The 21,276-nt window shown below is 40.6% G+C and overlaps 1 long non-coding RNA gene across 8 annotated transcripts in view; it reads right to left on the bottom strand.

Moving 5' to 3' along the window:
• LOC143683495 (uncharacterized) overlaps positions 1-7,365 on the bottom strand; it is a 151,273-nt gene extending 143,908 nt beyond the window's left edge. For all 8 annotated transcript variants that reach the window (XR_013175483.1, XR_013175481.1, XR_013175477.1 and 5 more), the window contains exon 1: positions 7,189-7,365. This is a non-coding gene — a long non-coding RNA (uncharacterized LOC143683495). The remainder of the gene's footprint in view (positions 1-7,188) is intronic.
• Between the last annotated feature and the right edge of the window lie 13,911 nt (positions 7,366-21,276).

The following is a 21,276-nucleotide window of genomic DNA, read 5'->3' as shown; positions in this document are numbered from 1 at the left end:
GGGTTGCGGGATCTGGGTTACGTGTGGTCTTAGGAAAGTCTGTTTGCCCCTCCCCTCCTCCCACTGCAGAACTGGGGACAGAATAGTGTCCTTGGACGCGTCTGTCAAAGCTGTGATTTGGCCCATTAAAATCCTCCGATGGAAGCCACGTCTTTCATCTCTCTCCCGACATCCCCTGCAATGGCTGCTGCTTCGGTTTTTGTTGGTTCACTTCTGCAGCATCCTCCAAATATTGTTTCATGGCTTTAAGACAGCTCATTAGCAGGATCTAATGTCTGGCAGCATCTGTGAATTCCTGTCTTCAAACCTGACTCTGTCTTGTGATGAAAGCCTGGGTTTCAGAGGAAAGAAGGGAGACTTCTGACGGCAGCTTGCTTAGTTTAAGCTTTTGTTGCGACGCCTCCAATACTGTGGCACGATGCACTAATTACGTTTGGAAAGTTTTGCAAAATAGGAACATAACGCTTGAACTGATTTGAGTTCTATGCACAAAACCCTGAACCAAGAGGTTGAAGTGACTCCTGGGTATCAGTTTAACTTGTGTGTGTGTGTGGAGGGGCCCATCTCCGAGCTACCATGGGGGGATTTTAGTGGAGGGGAATAAATACACCAGGTTGGTACTCTATTTCATGGTGGTGTCTTCCATCAAATCCTCCTTGATCCATGACCTTCTTCTCATGGTTTGCAGAAACACTGCATTTTTACATGAATTTCTGGGCTGTGGTTTCTTCGTTGGTCTTGGAATGGAGGGAGGGTCTGTTAAAATAGATAATTATGAGTTGATATTTCCAGAGGTCCTTTGTAAAGAAGAATGATAGTCTTAAAATTCTTGAACTCCATTATGTCCAGGATTTTAAGAAACTACCAATTCATTTTACAAAGCGGTTATACCATTTTACATTTGCCATGTCTGTGTATGAGCATTCCGGTGCCTCTGAATCCTCACCAGCACTTGGCGGGGTCAGTCGTAATTTTGGGCATTCTAATAGCTGGGTAGTGGTCTCTCACTGTGGTTGCAATTTACATTTCCCTAATGACTTACAATGTTGAGCATCTTTTTCACACCTTTATTTGCCATCCACATATCTTCTTTGGTGCAGTGGCTGTTCAAACCTTTCACCCATTTTTAATTGGGTTGTTTGTTTTCTTATCAGGTTTTGTAGATTCTTTATATATTCTGGATACAAATTGCTTATTAGCTATATGATCAGCAGTTATTTTTTCCACAATCTGAGACTTGTCTTTCATTTTTTTAGTTTCAAAAACCCCTGTTATTACTAATCATGCTTACAGAGAAAGGATGGTAGGGAGGCATTTTAAGCTGTATTGAGGGTCTCGTGTCAGAAATAGCCTTTAGAGTAAAATGAAAATGATCAGCAATAGTTTCTGTTGTCTTTAGTATCTATAGCTATGTAATGTTTGACATTCAGTATAATTTAAAATAAGCAGCCATGGACAACTGTTTGTGTTTGTTTGTTTGTTTTGCATGGGCAGGCACTGGGAATCGAACCCGGGTCTCCAGCAGGGCAGGTGAGAACTTTGCCACGAGACACCATCGCACTGCCTGACAGTTGTTTTTTGACAGCTGTGCAATGGCAATTCAGCGGAAAAATGATATTCCTTTCAACAAATAGTACTGGAGCAATTTAATAGGCATAGGCAAAAAAAAAAAAGACCCTTGTTCCAATCTTTCAAATACAAAGATTAACTCAAAATAGATCATAGACACAAATGTAAAGCCTAAAACTGAAAAGCTTCTTGAATGAAACATACTGAGAAAACCTTTGTGACCCTGAGTTAGGCTGAGATTTCTAAGTTACAATATAAAGAGCACAACACATTAAAGAACAACTTCATAAAATGGACTTTATCAAAATTAGAAATTCTGTTATTCAGTGTTAAAAGAATGAGAAGACAAACCACAGACTGCAAGAAAATATTTGATACCTTATGATTCCATTTTACACAAAATTCTAAAAAATGCAAACATATCTCTAAAAAGCAGATTTGTGGTTTCCTGGGGATAGTATGGGAGGCAGGAAGGGGTGAAAGATGTAATAAGATATTTTCATTATATTGATTGTGGTATGGTTTCACAGGTGGCAGTATCAAACAGTACATTTTAAACATGTGGAGGTAATTGTATGTCAATTATACCTTAATAAAGCTGTTTTTAAAATGGCATTATGTTATGCTAAAGAAGTTAGACACAAAAGGCTACATACTACATGATGTTTTCTATATCCTTCTGAAAAAGGCAAAACTACTGGGGTAGAAATGAGATGGGTGGTTGTCAGACGTTAGGAATAAGGGAAGGAAATCGTACGAGAGTCAGAGGTACTGCTTGGAGGGAAGGAAAACATTCGTCTTGATTTGGGTTTATTTACATGACTGTACCATTTGTCAAAGCTAATGGAACTGACCACCCAAATACGGGTGAGCCATATGTGAGCTGTAACTCAATATAAGTTATGAACAATAAACAGAAAAGAAAGTGTGCAGTCACTCCATTAACTGTGAGATACAGAATGAGCATTTATATTGTCCCAATAATGTTGTTTTCAGGGAAGAGGGCTCTCAGCTCACAATCATGCAGGAGGACTGCACAGCTCCCAGGAGGGAAGGAGAGCAGATTACTGTGATTATGAGATGAGTGCCACTCTCCATAGTTGTGCAGTGTACAACCTGTACTCCTGCATTTGGTGACCCTGCACAGGAGGCTCTGTTGGGACAAAAAAGGAGAAACAGCTATTCTGAAGCCTTCTTGTTGAGCATGACTTTGGCTGGTAGGTGCAAAACAGTGTCTTGAAGGTAGGTAAAATCTTGAGATGTGATGGTTTGCATGAAAACAGCGATGGACTGAGAATTTTGAGACTCTCTGCCACAACTCCCTTGGGAACCTCTGCTTTTCTCTTGGACAGAAGATGAGCGTGGGCTCTCAAGCGTGGCCTCTGGCCCTTATGGGCCCCCTGTCAGGGTCTTGTGTGTGCTGGGGGCTGCTGCCATGCTCACATCTGACCCTTGCAAGTAGAAGGGAGGCACCTCTACTCACCCTAGTCTAGTCTGAAACTGCTGATCAGAGAGGTCAAGGAAATTGCCCAGGGTCACTAAGCTAAGGCAGCATAGAGCTGGGCTTCTTTTTTGTTGTTATTGACAAATCTTCACACATACAGCCGATACATGGTACATAATCAATGGCTCACAATATCACCACACAGCTGTGGACTCATCACCATGATCATTTCTAGAACATCTGTATCACTCCAAAAAAAATAAAAATAAAAAAAAAACACCAAACATTCTATACCCCTTACCCCTCCCTCCCACTGACCATTAGTATTTCAATCTACCCAATTCATTGTACTCCTTATGCCCTCCCATTATTTGTTTTCTTTTTATCCATATACTTTTACTCATCCATCCATACCCTGTGTTCTAGTTTGCAAGCTGCCGGAGTGCAATATATGAGAAATGGAACAGCTTTTAAAAAGGGGAATTTATTAAGTGGCAAGTTTATAGTTCTAAAGCTGGGAAAATGTCCAAATTAAAACAAAGCTATAGAAATGTCCAATCTAAGGCATCCAGGGAAAGATACCTTGGTTCCAGAAAGGCCAAGATGTTCAGGGTTTCTCTGTCAACTGGAAGGGCACATGGCGAACATGGGGACGTCTGCTAGCTCCCTCTCCAGGCTCCTTGTTTCATGAAGCTCCCCCGGGGGTATTTTCCTTCTTCATCTCCCAAGGTCTCTGGGTGCATGGGCTCTCACGATTCTCTCACTCTATCTACAATGTTTCCTCTTTTAAGGGATTCCAGTAAACTAATGAAGACCCACCTGGAATGGGTGGAGGCCCATCTCCGTGGAGATAGTCTCATCAAGTTTCCAACCTACAGTGCTGAACAGGGATTAAAAGAAATGGCTGCCTCCATGAGATGGATCAGGGCTAAAACGTGGGTTTTCTAGGGTGCATCATCCTTTCAAATCAGCACACCCTGGATGAAAGGAGCATCAGACACAAAGAGCTCGGTTTCTAAGCTGAGACATCCCACCCCAAAGCTGGTGGTCTTAATTCCCTGTGTTACGGCTTCCCCTGGCTTTGTCAGCTAAGCCTCCAGACCTCAGCTTCTCCAAACCCCAGTCTCAGTTTCCCCAAGGTCATCACGCAACAGGGAAATGGGGTTCCCCTCCCTGCACTGCAGTTAGGAAGTGGCCTCTAGTGCAAAACGCCAGGGCTCATCTATATGCTTCCCTTCGTTCGGGTATCATAGTACTGCACTGCTGTATAAATCCAGTTTATCTTTTCCATTGTTTTTAGCAGGAGGGAGGGCTAGACCCCAGTTATTCTGTAATGACCAGAACAGAAGTGCAAATAGGCATTTAGTTTTAAGCATGAACTATACAACCTGAACCTTGCCAGGTGCTGGAAATACAAGAAGAAAACCTAACTATCATCTGCTATGGAACAATCTCACCTCCCAGAAAGAAGCATATCACTGTAATACAAAGTCAGGCTTTGGTTTAAATCATGCCTCCCATACATGACCTCTGTGTGTCCTTGGACAAGTTGCCTAGCCTTTCCAGGTTTCAGTTTCCACATCTGTAAATTGGGGATAAAAGCAGCGCCAAACTCCACAGGTTGCTCAAGGATTCAATGAAATTAAACACATAAAGCCCTTGGCACAGTGCGGTCAGATAAAAGTGATCTAAAAACCCCCTTGGTGTACAGCCTATTCTCACCGCTCATGACAATTATGGACTATAAAATCACCGCCAACGCTGAGCAAAAACCGAACCACTGCTCCAGAGGAGATACAGGGTTAGATGCCTGTGAACCTCTGGTCCCAATATTTTCATCAAAGGATCAAAGCATAACCCTGATTATGTGAATTTCCATATGAGACTCCTTATTTAATGTATATTCTTGATTCATTGTCATTGAACTCAGGGCCAACAGCTCTAAAACTCAGAACTGAACGAAGCAGATCCAATACTCATATTTTCTCCATAAAGCATGTCTCGGCCTTTTTGCATTAGGAAGTCAAGAAGCACTTCAGTGCTATGCTGAGGGCCATTTTAAATAGCAAAATCACTAACCAAGACACCAGAAGCGTGAAAAACTGTGGTGCTAAGTGTACCAGGAAAGGGCCCTTGTTTACAGTATGAGAGCTGAAATGAGAAGGCAGAGCTTGAGTCAGATAGGAAAATGTAACATCGGGGGTCTCAGATTTTTCACCACTCTTCACATGTTCACGAATGATCACACAAGTCCTGTGAATATCGATTTGGGGATCACAAATAAATTTTAGTGAGTAGGCAAATTCACATGTACAGGACCTTAGGATATTGAGGCTTGGTGTACCCCCTCCTGGGTACCTGAATATTCCAACATACACATCCAGCTGCATATGGAGTTACAAGAGCTTCTGGGGAATCTTTCAGCCAAACCAAATGATATCTAACGGTTAACTAGTCCAGCCATCTCATATATAAATCCATCTATGGGACATTCTGGCACTACACATTCAGGTGATTTCTTCCTAAACTAACACTCTTAGGCTTACCTTTCTACACCCTGATTTTAGGGAAGAGTTTTACCAAGCAGGTGTTCTCAGGTACTGTTTCCAGATATGATCTAAGAGGTAATGCTCACTTGATGATTCTCTGCAAAATTCTGCAAAGCTCACCAAACCCCAGAGTGCACTGGGAACAAAATATCTGAATGCAAGTATGCCATGAAGCAAAAACAAAAACAAATCAGAGGCAATTATAATCCTAAAATTGACTCCTTGCCTTTTTTTCGAGAAGAAATCACCTGAACGCTTACTGCCAATCCGAACCATCACTAAATTTATTCTCTATGCCCCTAAACTGTGATTTGTTTGGTATCTTTGGCGCTGTTGAAAGATTTCACGACAGTTCTTATAACTTATATAAATGTATGTGCAAGGCCAAAATCTGCCCACTCATGGGCAATTGTCTAGGAGTAAATTCCACTTTCAGTTCACATCCCAGCAAGTTCACCTGCTACTACGCTTGGCATCCAAAGATAACACTACCTTTGCTTCAGACAGACAGAGAGAGGGAGGGTCCACCTGAAGGCGTTGCCCGAGTTGCAGTCCTCAGAGCTGGGGGAGAGGAAATGACCGGGAGCTTACTGTCACCCTCAGACACGCGGGCGGCACCCAAGCCCACCTAGAAGCAGAGGAGTGCCCAATCTCGTGCCTGGTGCAGCTGCGCCAGCGTGGACCCGCTGCAAACGAGCAAACCTCCAGGCTGCCCACAGCTGCAACAGAAGGGCTTCCATTCAATTTCATCTGAATTGGACAAGAAATGGGGCTTTCTCCCTTAATTCAACCTCTGTGAGAAGGAGCTTTTAGACCAACTGTTCCCATTTAGGGAGACTGACTTACAAAAGCAGAAAAAAAAAGACTCCCAGAGGAAAATGTAACTTTTCAATTGTCAAAGGACACAAACCATTTTGTTTCTCTGCCCTATAAGTGATTAGTAATTCCAGATAGGGAGCCGATCTCCCAAATGAGATGCACCCTCATGGCTCATTTTCAAAGTGACGTTAGCTAGGATTTCTTATTTACAATTTCTCCCTGCTGTTCCCTGCTCTCCAAAATTTAATAACAATTGAAAGTGCTCTTAAATATAGAGCTTGTAAAAAAATCTTGGTGCAGTAGCACAAATCCAGACAGTAGAGGAGAAACAAAGAAAGTTTGCATTTCTGATCCTATTTATACAATGCATTGCATAGAAGTTTAATTTGGCTGTGGGGGTCCCAGCTCTAACCAACAAATTGAGATTTTTGACTCACGCATGCCTTCCATACATGGTGACTGAAAGATAAGATAAATCACATTTTAGTGCTGGGGAATTACGTAGCCATCCCTGCCTTGCCTACAAACTACAATTGAAAAATATTTCCCAGAGCAAATTTGGCTTCACCGCCTCCCAGGAAAATCTTATGGGAAACATGGATGACAGCTCAGAGCTGTAAGGCATGGTAAATGACACCGAATTCTTGATTCCAGCACTCTGGCACACAACGCTAAATGGATATAAAATAAAGAATAATGTGCATTTTACTTCTGCACAAACCCCTTGATTCCAAGACAGCTGTTTCATTAAACAGTTGTGGTTGAAGGGTGTCTACTGAAAGGATGGCACAGAATAATAGTGCTCACCATTTTGAGCGGAGTCCACACTGGGGAGGAAAACAGGGACAGGAGCACAGGTGAGCCTCTGTCCTTGACCCAAATTGCCTTGTCGTTATGTTTGTCTGCAGCTTTGCAGGTGCTGTGTCTGTCCCACTGGGTAGACAGGACAGAGCCCCACCTCCACCCCAAAAGGCCATGATGTATTTGGAACTTGCACTTGTGTGTGAGGTGATGTGACAAAGAGGAATTAAGGTTGCTAAGTGACTCACCCTGTGATGGGGTGGAGGGATTGCCCTGCCTTGTCCCCTAGACCCAATGAAATCACAAGATCCCTTAAAAGTGGAAGAGGGCTACAGAAACTGAGCTCAGAGTGAGAAGATCTGAAAAGGACCTGACCCACTTCTGACTGTGAAGTTGGAGGAGGGGGCTCTGAAGCAGGGGGTGCAGGCTCGAGAAGCCAGAAAAAGTAAGGAGCCAGATTCTCTCTCCCCCAGAGCTGCTGAGAGGAACACAGCCCTGATGCCATTTTGCTTTTAGCCCAGTAAGACCCATGTCGGAATTATAACTCAGAGAACTCGAAGATGATAAGGTATGTTATTCGAAGTCACTAATTTGTGACAGTTTGTTACAGCAGTAATAGCAACTGTGTCAGTTTGAAACTTGTGCGTCCCAGAAAAACCATGTCCTTTAATTCTCATTCAGTATTGCTGGATGGGATCTCTTTGAGTGTTTCCATGGAAATGTGGCCCACCCAACTGTGGGTGGTAACTATTGATTAGATGGTTTCCATGGAGACACTCCTCCATCCGTTCAAGGTGGAGTTGCTTACTGGAGCCCTTTAAGAGGGAACCTCTCTGGAAAAATCTTGAGTGCTGACAGAGTTTACACAGCCAGAGACCTTTGGAGATGTGGAAGGAAAATGCCCCTTGGAAGTCCCTTGAAACAAGAAGCCAGAGATGCTAGCAGATGCCAGCCATGTGCCTTCCCAGCTGACAGAGGTGTTCTGGAGCCATTGGCCTTTCTTGAGTCAAGGTATCTTTCTCTGGATGCCTTGGTTTGGATATTTTAATGGCCTTAGAACTATAAACTTGCAACTGAATAAATTCCCTTTTTAAAAGCCATTCAATTTCTGCTGCATTGCATTCCGGCAGCTTTAGCAAACTAAAACAACAACCAATGCACCCACCTAATCATATCACAAGAGCTTCTATATCACAGAAGAAAATGCACACCAAATTGTTCTGAAGAGTAGAAAGCATTAAATATGCAGGAGTTCCTTAATATTGGCACATATCCCTTTAGTGACTAGCACCTCTTAGGACCTAAATAAATCTCTGTTGACTTAATATATAATGAGGGTACAGCACTTTAGAGTAGAATAGATAACATTGAGCCATTACAAATAACTCAAATTTATCAGCATCTTCAGTTGCAAATGGAGAAAATCCAAATTAGAATTCTTTTAATACAAAAGGCCACACATTGTCTCATGTAATGAAATCTTCCAGGGTGGGTGGAGCTGGCGTCTGGACTTCCATAATGTCCTTCATCTCTGTCTGTCTGTGGGGGTCCTCTAATCCCATATTGCCCTTTTCATAGCAATCCCAAAGCCAATAAATCCACCCAAAACACAACACAAGTCCCCCAGTACAGCACCATCAGGTTGAACTGGGTCATCCAGGCATGCTTTACTGAAACACTGTAGCCAGGGCATTAAAAATGAGTGGCCAGCCTTCTTGATTAAAAGGGGAAGAAAGAAATAAGACAAAACAAAGTCTCAGTGGCTGAGAAATTTCAGACAGAGTCGAGAGGTTATCCTGGAAGTTATTCTTATGCGTTACACAGATATCCCTTTTTTGTTTACAGTGTACTGGAGTGACTGGAGGGAAGTATCTGAAACTGTCTGCAGTCCTAGTAGCCTTGATTCTTGAAGATGATTGTGTAAAGATATAACTTTTACAATGTGACTGTGTGATTGTGAAAACCTTGTGTCCGATGCTTCTTTTATCCAGGTTATGGACAGATAAGTAAAAAAATATGGATAAATAAATAAAGAGATAAGGGGTAAGATAAATCAAGTAGATGGAAATACTAGTGGTCAATGATAGGGAGAGGTAAGGGGTATGGGCTGTATGAGTTTTTTCTTTTTATTTCTTTTTCAGGAGTGATGCAAATGTTCTAAAAATGATCATGGTGATGAATCCACAACTATGTGATGATCTTGTGAGCTGTTGATTGCACACCTTATATGGAATGTAGGTATGTGAAGATTTGTCAATTAAAAAAAAAAAAAAAGTGGCCAGGCCTAGAGCAGATGACAACTCTTGGGCCAGGGACGTACGAGGTCCCATTTGAAAACCACAGAAGCGAAGGGAAAGTTGGTTCCTCAAAAGGAAGTGAGGGTAACCCCAGCTTCTGCTTGGAAATAGAGAAAACTGGAAGGAGCATGATGCCTGCACTGCAATGATGAAAATTCAGGCACATTACAAGGTACCGACTTTCCTAAAATGCATCAGAACTCTGAGGTCACAGGACAAACAACGGGGCACAAGTCTAAATAGAAGCAGGTGTGTGTAAGAGGCAAAACGTGAGCCGTGGCTTTGCTGGGGCAGTTGCTACCGGGTGTGGTGAGCAGCGTACAGCTGGGAGGGGGGAGGGTGGCACATTGGTGGAGACCAAGAATACGTTGGCAAGAGGGTAGGGCTACTGGTGACCCCAGGAATTGGGGGAGTCTGCACCACCTTCAGGATTCATTTCCACAAACACTAAGAGGCACCCACAGAAAAGACCAGAGAGAGTCCTCAGAAATCCTCCCTTGAGAGACAGGCCTGGGAAAGTGAGTTTAAAGCATTTACAAAATTAAAAGGTATAAAGAATGGCAGGAAAGCATTGAGAATATACTGTAATAAGAGATTTAACCTACACATGGAGGGTATAATAATGTGACTGTAGACACTGGTTAATTATACACACATATTATAAAATCTAGTGTGACCATTATGATTTTTAAATCATAATTCAATAGAGGAGTTAAAATGAAATCATAAAAAATGCTCAGTGAAAGTGAAACCGGAGGAGGCAGGAAAACAGGATAGAAAGTTAAAGCTAACAAGATAATAGATTTTAATCAAACAAAATTGATTATCACATTAACTTAGAATGGTCTAAAAATAACAGTTAAAACATACAGAGATTATCATATTGAATAAAAAATAACACTCAACTACATGCTATTTACAGGAAACGCACTTAAAAATAAAGATATTAGGTTAAAATCAGTACAGAGCTTCTGTTTTAGGTCACGTGAATGTCTGGGTAATGGATGGTGCTGATGGCAGTGCAACAGTGTGGGATACAGGGATGTTTATGGGATGCAGGGGTGTTTATGGGATGCAGGGGTGTTTATGGGATGCAGAAATGTTTATGGGATGCAGGGATGTTTATGGGATGCAGGGGTGTTTATGGGATGCAGGGGTGTTTATGGGATGGAGGGATGTTTATGGGATGCAGGGGTGTTTATGAGATGCAGGGGTGTTTATGGGATGCAGGGGTGTTTATGGGATGCAAGAGTGTTTATGGGATGCAGGGATGTTTATGGGATCCAGTAATGAAAGAGGAGATGGCGTCATAGCTATCACAGACATTAAAGGAACACAAAGGATACAACAAACATTTCTATATTCATAAACTTGACAACCCAGATAAAATGGATCAATTCTCTGAAAGACACAAACTACCAAACTCATTGAAGAAGAAACAGAGAACCTGAATAGCTCTATATCTCTACCTATCAAATAAATTGAATTTGTGTTGAAAACCTTCTAACAAAGAAAACCCCAGGGCATGATAGTTTCACTGGTGAATGTTACCAAACATCTGAGAAATAAGTATTACTGATTCTAGAAAATATACCTCAGAAAATAGAATAGGCAGGAAAACTTTGCAACCCATTTTGCGAAACTTTCATTATCTTAATAAAAATTTAGAAAAATGTTATAAGAAAACCACAGACCAATATTCCTCATGAACTTAAGTAGAAAAGTCCTCAAAGAATATTAGGAAATCGAGGGACTCAGCCAAGATGGCAGCTTAGCAATGTACGCGTTTTAGTTCGTCCTCCAGAACAACTACTAAATAACCAGAAACAGTACAGAACAGCTCCTGGGGCCACGTCAGTGACCGGACACACAGCGTACTCCAGTCTGGACCAGCTGGACCAGCTGTCAGCCCACCCAGAACTGTGAGTTCCCTAAGCCGCGGCGGCTGGCACCCCTGCCCCTCAAGCTGCTTCCCAGAGGGGAAAGGAAAGAGACTTTACCAGCAGCAGGGGCTGAGCCCAACCAAACACCATTGTGGGATTAATTAACAAATTCTAACTACTACAAATAGGCCCCCAGCTCAGGTGAACCTGGTCAAAGTGGAGGTCACTCATTTTTGCCCCAGTGCCAAGGAAAAAATACAGAGAGAAAATAAACAGAGTTTTTTTGTGGCTATGTTTCTACAAAGGCTTGACTGCCTCTAGATTCAGTGGCAAGACTTCTCAGGCTGCAACTGCCCCAGGCATAGGGAGAAACAAGCTCATTTGAGGGCTTGTCTGGAGGCTGTGCCTTCCCCAGAGGAGGGGGAAAGCCCAACTCAGATGGAATCCCTCCCTCAAGGAACTCAGACACCAGGGCCTGGTAATTTGAAGCCATTAAAACCAGCCTACAACCCCTCCTCTGTCTCTGTCACGCCCCCAGCAGGGAGAATCCACCAAAGTTAAAGGTACCGCATCATCTTATGCTGGTGGGACCTGCAGGCAGAGAAGCACCACATACTGGGTAGGATAAGAAAAACAGAGTCCAGAGACTTCGAGGAAAGTCTTTCAACTTGCTGGGTCTCACCCTCAGGAAAAACCAATGCAAGTGACTCTTTCCTCCTGATAGGAGGCCAGTTTGGTCTGGGAAAATCCAGCTTGGGTCTATAATACCTATGTAGACCCTCCTAAGGGTGGAGGTGGGGGGAAAGGCACCATACAAGCAGGGCAAGAAACAAGAAAACAAGAACTGAAAAATTCTCCTCTGTTAAACAAAACCTAAGCTAGAGGTCCAGAAAAAGCTGAACTGAATGTCAAAGAAAAGACAGACAACAAATTCATCCAGCAAGAAAACCCTAGGTAAAAAAAGTGAAAGCAATCTCCAGAATAAACTAATTAAGGTAATTAAATGTCTAGATGCCAGCAAAAAATAACAAATCACACTATGGCCCAGTCAAAGGAACAAACCAACAATTCAACTGAGATACAGGAGCTGAAGCAATTAATTCAGAATATATGAACAGACATGGAAAACCACATCAAAAACCAAATCAATGAATTGAGGGAGGATATAAAGAAGGCAAGGAATGAACAAAAAGAAGAAATAGAAAGTCTGAATAAATGAATCACAGAACTTATGGGAATGAAAGGCACAGTGGAAGAGATGAGAAAAACAAGGGAAACCTACAATGGTAGATTTTGAGAGGCAGAAGAAAGGATTAGTGAACTGGTGGATGAAACATCTGAAATCCAACAAGAAGCAGAAACTATAGGGAAAAAAATGGAAAAATATGAGCAGGGACTTAGGGAACTGAATGACAATATGAAGCGCACGAATATACATGTAGTGGGTGTCCCAGAAGGAGAAGAGAACGGAAAAGGAGAAGAAAAACTAATGGAGGAAATAATCACTGAAAATTTCCCAACTCTTATGAAAGACCTAAAATTGCAGATCCAAGAAGTGCAGTGTACCCCAAAGAGAATAGATCCAAATAGACATACTCCAAGACACTTACTAATCAGAATGTCAGAGGTCAAAGAGAAAGAGAGAATCTTGAAAACAGCAAGAGAAAAGCAATCCATCACATACAAGGGAAACCCAATAAGTCTATGCATAGATTTCTCAGCAGAAACCATGGAGGCGAGAAGACAGTGGGATGATATATTTAAATTACTAAAAAAGAAAAACTGCCAACCAAGAATTCTATATCCAGCAAAACTGTCCTTCAAAAATGAGGAAGAAATTAAAACATTTTCAGACAAAAAAATCAATGAGAGAATTTGTGACCAAGAGACCAGCTCTGCAAGAAATACTAAAGGGAGCACTAGAAACAGATATGAAAAGACAGAAGAGAGAGGTATGGAGAAGGGTGTAGAAAGGAAGACTAAGAGTAAAGGTAAAAATAAGGAAAATTAGATATGACATATAAAATCCAAAAGGCAAAATGGTAAAGAAAATACTGCCTGTACAGTAGTAACACTAAATGTTAATGGATTAAACCCCCCAATCAAAAGACATAAACTGGCAGAATGGATTAAAAAACAGGACCCATCTATATGCTGTCTACAGGAAACACATCTTAGACCCAAAGATAAGCATAGGTTGAAAGTGAAAGGTTGGGAAAAGATATTCCATGCACATAACAACCAGAAAAGAGCAGGAGTAGCTATACTAATACACAACAAATTAGACTTCAAATGTAAAACAGTTAAAAGAGACAAAGAAGGATACTATGTATTAATAAAAGCAACAATTCAGCACGAAGACATAACAATCATAAATATTTATGCACCAAACCAGAATGCTCCAAAATACATGTGACAAACACTGAAAACACTGAAAAGAGAAATAGACATATCCACCACAATACTTGGTGACTTCAATTCCCCACTCTCATCAATGGACAGAACATCTAGACAGCGGATCAATAAAGAAACAGAGAATTTGAATATTATAATAAATGAGCTAGACTTAACAGACATTTATAGGATATTACACCCCACAACAGCAGGATACACCTTTTTCTCAAGTGCTCATGGATCATTCTCAAAGATAGACCATATGCTGGGTCAAAAAGCAAGTCTCAATAAATTTAAAAACATTGAAATCATGCAAAACACTTTCTCAGATCATAAAGGAATGAAGTTGGAAATCAATAATAGGCAGAGTGCCAGAAAATTCACAAATATGTGGAGACTAAACAACACACTCTTAAACAACCAGTGGGTCAAGGAAGAAATTACAAGAGAAATCAGTAAATATCTCGAGGCAAATGAAAATGAAAATACAACATATCAAAACTTATGGGATGCAGCAAAGGCAGTGCTAAGAGGGAAATTAATTGCCCTAAATGCCTATATCAAAAAAGAACAAAGGGAAAAAATTGAGGAATTAACTGTCCACTTGGAAGAACTGGAGAAAGAACAGCAAACTAACCCCAAAGCAAGCAAAAGGAAAGAAATAACAAAGATTAGAGCAGAAATAAATGAAATTGAGAACATGAAAACAATTGAGAAAATCAATAAAACCAGAAGTTGGTTCTATGAGAAAATCAATAAGATTGTTGAACTCTTAGCAAGATTGACAAAAAGAAGAGAGAGGATGCAAGTAAATAAGATCAGAAACAGAAGAGGAGAATAATCACTGACCCAACAGAAATAAAGAAAGTAATGACAAGATACTATGAACAACTTTACGCTAATAAATACAACAATGTAGATGAAATGGACAACTTCCTAGAAAGGCATGAACAACCAACTTTGACTCAAGATGAAATAGATGACCTCAACAAACCAATCACAAGTAAAGAAACTGAATCAGTCATTAAGGAGCTCCCCAAAAAGAAAAGTCCAGGAACAGATGGCTTCACATGTGAATTCTACCAAACATTCCAGAAAGAATTAGTACCAATCCTGCTCAAACTCTTCAAAAAAAATTGAAGAGGAGGGAAAGCTACCTAATTCATTCTACAAAGCCAACATCACCCTCATACCAAAGTCAGACAAAGGTATTACAAAAATAGAAAATTACAGACCAATCTCTCTAATGAATATAGATGCAAAAATCCTCAACAAAATTCTAGCAAACTGAATCCAGCAACACATTGAAAGAATTATACATCATGACCAAGTAGGATTCATCCCAGGTATGCAAGGATGGTTCAATATAAGAAAATCAATTAATGTAATACACCATATCAACAAATGAAAGCAGAAAAACCACATGATCATCTTGATTAATGCAGAAAAGACATTTGACAAAATTCAACATCCTTTCTGCTTGAAAACACTTCAAAGGATAGTAATAGAAGGAAACTTCCTTAAAATGATAAAGGGAATATATGAAAAACCCACAAGTAATATCATCCTCAATGGGGAAAAACTGAAAACTTTCCCCCTAAGATCAGGAAGAAGACAAGGATGTCCACTATCACCACTGTTATTCAACATTGTGTTGGAAGTTCTAGCCAGAGCAATTAGACAAGAAAAAGAAATGCAAGGCATCAAAATTGGAAAGGAAGAAGTAAAACTATCACTGTTTGCAGATGATATGATACTATATGTCAAAACCCCCGAAAAATCCACAACAAAAATACTACAGCTAATAATTGAGTACAGCAAAGTGGCAGGTTACAAGATCAACACTCAAAAATGTGTAGTGTTTCTATACACTAGTAATGAACAATCTGAGGGGGGAATCAAGAAACAAATTCCATTTACAATTGCAGCTGAAAGAATAAAATATTTAGGAATAAATTTAACTAAAGAGACAAAAGACCTATACAAAGAAAATGACAAGAAATTGTTAAAAGAAATCACAGAAGACCTAAATAGATGGAAGGGCATACCATGTTCATGGATTTGAAGACTAAATATAGTTAAGATGTTAATTCTACCTAAATTGATTTACAGATTTGTAATCTGTAAGTCAATGCCAATCAAAATCCCAACAACTTACTTTTCAAAACCAATAACCAAATTTATCTGGAAGGGCAGGTACCCCAAACAGCTAAAAGTATCCTGAGAAAAAGAAGTCAGAGTTCTCTCGCTACCTGACTTTCAGGCATATTATGAAGCTACAATGGTCAAAACAGCATGGTACTGGCATAAAGATAGATATATAGACCAATGGAATCGAATAGAGTGTTCAGATATAGACCCTCTCATCTATGGACAATCGATCTTTGATAAGGCAGTCAAGCCATCTCACCAGGGACAGAACAGTCTCTTCAATAAATGGTGCCTAGAGAACTGGATATCCATATGCAAAAGAATGAAAGAGGACCTATATCTCACACCCTATACAAAAGATAACTCAAAATGGATCAAAGACCTAAACATTAGGTCTAAGACCATAAAACTGTTAGAAGAGAATGTAGGGAAATATCTTATAAATCTTATACTTGGAGGTGGTTTTATAGACCTTACACCCAAAGCAAGAGCACTGAATAAAGAAATAAATAAATGGGAACTCCTCAAAATTAAACACTTTTGCGCATCAAAGAACTTCATCAAGAAAGTAGAAAGACAGCCTACACAATGGGAGATAATATTTGGAAACGACATATCCAATAAAGGTCTAGTATCCAGAATTTATAAAGAGATTGTTCAACTCAACAACAAAAAGATAGCCAATCCAATTACAAAAGGGAAAAAGACTTGAACAGACACTTCTCAGAAGAGGAAATACAAATGGCCAAAAGGCACATGAAGAGATGCTCAACTTCCCTGGCCATTAGAGAAATGCAAATCAAAACCACAATGAGATATCATTTCACACCCACCAGAATGGCCATTATCAACAAATCAGAAAATAACAAGTGCTGGAGAGGATGTGGAGAAAGAGGAACACTTATTTATTGTTGGTGGGAATGTCAAATTGTACAACTGCGGTGGAAGGCAGTTTGGTGGTTCCTCAAAAAGCTGAATATAGAAGTGCCATATGACCCAGCAATACCATTGCTAGGTATCTACTCAAAGGACATAAGGGCAAAAACACAAACGGACATTTGCACACCAATGTTTATAGCAGCATTATTTACAATCACAAAGAGATGGAAACAGCCAAAATGTCCATCAACATACAAGTAGCTAAACAAGCTGTGGTATATACATACGATGGAATATTATGCAGCTGTAAGACAGAATAAACTTATGAAGTATGTAACAACATGGATGGACCTTGAGGACATTATGCTGAGTGAGATTAGCCAAAAACAAAAGGACAAATACTGTATGGTCTCACTGATATGAACTGACATTAGTGAATAAACTTGGAATATTTCGTTGGTAACAGAGACCATCAGGAGATAGAAATAGGGTAAGATATTGGGTAATTGGAGCTGAAGGGATACAGATTGTGCAACAGGACTGAATATAAAAACTCAGAAATGGACAGCACAATACTACCTAACTGTAATACAATTATGTTAAAACACTCAAAAAAAAAATACTAGGAAATCAATACCAGTATTATATGAAAATATTAACACACAACCAAATGAGGTTTATCCCAGGAATGCAGGACTGGCTCAGCATTTTAAAAATCCATCAGTGGAATTCACCATGTTTATGGACTAAATAAGAATAAAAAGTATACACATCTCAATAGAGGCAGAAAAAAAGCATTCAACCCAATTCAGAATTTTATTATTCATAATTAAAATTCTCAGCAATGTTGAAATAGAACAGGAATTTCCTTAATCTGTTAAAGGACATATACAGAAACCCTACAGCTAACATCCTACTTAATGCAGAAAGACTGAATGTCTAACCCCTAAGAGAGGTACCAGGTGAGGACAATTGTCAATTCTCTTGTCAAGTCCATGCAACAGTGAACTGAAAATCCTTGTAAGTGCAATAAAGCAAGAAAAAGAAATAAAATGCCTAAATAAAGATGGAAAGGAAGAATTAAAAAGTGTTCTCTTTTTGTAGATGACATGATTCTCTACACAGAACATCCTAAAAGTCTAATAAAAAGCTTCTCAAACGTAAAAGAGTTTAGCAAACTCACAAGATACAAGGTTAATATATAAAAATAATTCTATTTCCATATCCTGACAATGAAAAGTTGGAAACCAAAAATAAAGAATTTACAATAGCACCAAAGAATGAAATAATTAGGTATAAATCCAATAAAATTTGTGCACGATATGTATGTTGAAAATTACAAAACACTAATGAAAGAATTCAAAGATCTCAATAAATGAGATCTATTATTTTCATGAAATGGAAGACTCAGTGGTACTAAAGTGTCAATTCCCCGTTTGGTCTACAGATTAAATACAATCCAAATAAAAACCCAGCAGTATTTTTTGTAGATATCTCCAAACACGTTTTAAAACTGATGTGGACATGTAAAGTAAAACAGTGGTCGAAACTATGTTTAAAAAGAAAAACAAATTTGAAGGGCTCCTGATATTCAATTTTAAGACAATATTAAACTACAGAACTCAAGACAGTGTTTTGATGTAGGAGTTAAAAGGTTGTTGTTTAACCTAAAGCTTGCAAACTACAAGTCTATGAGGAGATGCAGACTTGAGCTTTCAGGATCTGGAACTTCTTCAGAAGCTGAGATATGCAGATAAAGCACAATGAGGTGTGGAAGAGACTTGCTTAGGGAAATTAACATCCTAGCCTTAGAAGTATTTACTTCCTGGAACTTGTTTTTGCATTTTTTAGCTTTTACATGTAAACAACCTTTATCACCTTTCTTGCTAGTATATAATTTTGTACTTGGCTGAAAACTAACTTGTCTGAAGACTGATGTCTCTGGATCGCCCGATCCCAGTCTCTCTCTCGTTTTTACTTTAACATTCCTTAGGGTCATAGCTGTGGCCAACATTTTGCAAAGGTTATAATCAATTGAGTAGATTGAAATACTAGTGGCCAATGACAGGTAGGGGTAAGGGGTAGTAGGGGTAAGGGGTATGACATGCATGAAGTTTTTCTTTTTTCTTTTTGATTTCTTTTGCTGAAGTGATGCAAATGTTAAAAACAAAAAAGCAATCACGGTGATGAATACGCAGCTGTGTGATGAGATTGTAAGCCACTGACTGCACATCATGTAGAGGATGTCAAGAATGTTTGCATGTTAAATTTTACAATAAAAATATTTAAGAAAAGATAGAGTTTTGGGGAAAGGATAGAGACGTGGGTTGACGGAATTCATGCATCACGCTTCATGTGTGTTTTATTCAAGGTTTTGGAGTATGACTTTGTCAGCCTGATGGGAGGATGCCCAGGACGGCGCAGCAAGCACTCTCCTGCTTTCTGTGGGAAACTCTCTGAGCTCAGCCATGCAGCCGGGCTGGGGGCTGCCACATTCTTCTTACCTGACCTTTCCCTTCAGCCATGGAAATACCCGCACGAGTAAACACCTGTTCCAAGAAGAACCAACAAGCTCCAAATCTGGCATGACTTTTTTAAAAACTCAGGACAAACAGAATGTTGGGGCCAAGCATGAACTGATGGGAGAAGCTGTCAAACATGGCTTGTTTCGATATTTTTAGACTTATAGTAAACACTTTTGTCTTTGTGGATTATCAACCTTTTCTCTCTTTGTTACTTCTAAACCAAATCCTCCCATGCGTGTTTGTTGCATCGATCGCATGAGTAGCTTTAAAGCTGGGAAGAAGCCACGCCTATTACCAGACAGTCCGCAAAGAGGGAAAATTGAACCGACATGCAAAGGTCAAACATCAGTGACAGAGAGAAAGTACTGAAGGGATTATGGACTCTTGGCCCATAATCATTTCTAAGACCGTGCTCCATTTTTGTTCATCCCACCATTTGGCTGTTTAAACCTTCCTCAGGTCCCGGGAAGGAAAGCATTCTCCCATTTTTAAAAATAATTTAAGTTGGACACTGCTCACCCAGGATCAAACTAACATACTCCCCTATTGGCACAGGGACTGGGGGTGGCAATTGTCCCTCGTCCACCTCTATTTATGCAACACCCCCACCCCCAACCACACTCAGCGCTTAGGCTACTGCTGGCACATAGTAGGTCCTCAGTAAATTTGGGCTGGGCTCAACTGAAAACCGTATTTAGAGATTTGTGATTTTTTTTAATATTATCTTGTTCCTTCATTAAGGGCAATATTCTATTTTCAGCTTTACAGTAAAATCACATCATAACATTATATAAATAACAACAACAAAAAATCCCTCTAAGGTACAACATATACAGGCATTCCTTAACTTGCTTATGGTTTCTTTAAGGATTACACATCAAAATAAGTGAATTACAAAGTCTAGCATCCTGGACTGCAAACCCAAGTAAAAATGTCACTGATGGCACCGCACTACAGGGGTGAACTGCATGTGAGAATACTTCAGGGGCAAACATGCCATGGGGTTATGCATCAGAGAGAAAAGCAGGCTCCTTGAAAACTGGGCTTCCTTCCCCCTCCATAAATCTAAGTCCAAATACGTGACAAATTGCAGGGACACTGGGGAAACCCTTCCTTTCCTCCATCCCTACCCCCCACTTCCCACCCCAATAGACAATGCGGGTGCAACTCAACTTTAGCTCATCTTTGCTTTTCAGCCATCCGTGGATAAATCCTTTTGGTAAAGCATTGCCCTCATTTTTATGTACCCATCACATACTCTTTTTCCTCTTCTTGTTCCAGCAAAAATATCATGATTTTTCTCTGAAGAACTGCTCCTGTCTCACTCTCAGTACCTGGGGGTTCAATGAGGCAGACGCCAGCCTGAGAGTCCAGGAGGGGCAGGGGGGGGCCCTGGCCTATGGCCAGCGGGGGAGCAGCTCCCTACATACAGCTCAGAGGTGGGACCCACCCGGCCAGCGGGAGCAGCGCCAACTGTTGCCTTCTCCCTAGAGCTCTGGCCACGTACCTTCTCCTGGATGGCTCAGCCCACAGGTGACAGTGGGTGCCTGCCACACCTGGGGAGACCACCTGACGGAGAAGCCGACAGGGAGGAGAGCTCAGAGATGCGATGAGAGGGCACCAAAGTCCCGCCAACCCTCCCTGAGCACCTGGGTGTCCATTCCTGAAGCTACAGTAACCCCTCGACGTTTTTTGTCCTGCCTTCACGGCCTTTTTTCTTTTTTTCCATTCTTCCTTCCTTTATTAAAAGTATGTTGTATGCCTGCCATAGGCCACAGTTGCCTCAGACACAGATTATCACAGCACCCCTTTTAGGGTTGCTTTTAGGGGTAAAAAAGTTGAGGAAACAGAAGGAAGTCTTCTAGAAAGAGCTTCTAGGAAGGAAGCAGCAGAGACACCCAGAGGTTCAGGAGCCAGATGAGACAGTGGAACTTGTACCTGCAACCCTGGAGGTGTGACCTGAGC

Source organism: Tamandua tetradactyla, chromosome 5, assembly GCF_023851605.1.
Source record: "Tamandua tetradactyla isolate mTamTet1 chromosome 5, mTamTet1.pri, whole genome shotgun sequence".
NCBI classification, from domain to species: Eukaryota; Metazoa; Chordata; class Mammalia; order Pilosa; family Myrmecophagidae; genus Tamandua; species Tamandua tetradactyla.
The sequence above is the reverse complement of the archived record's forward strand: the minus strand, read 5'-3'. Positions and strand labels throughout refer to the sequence as shown.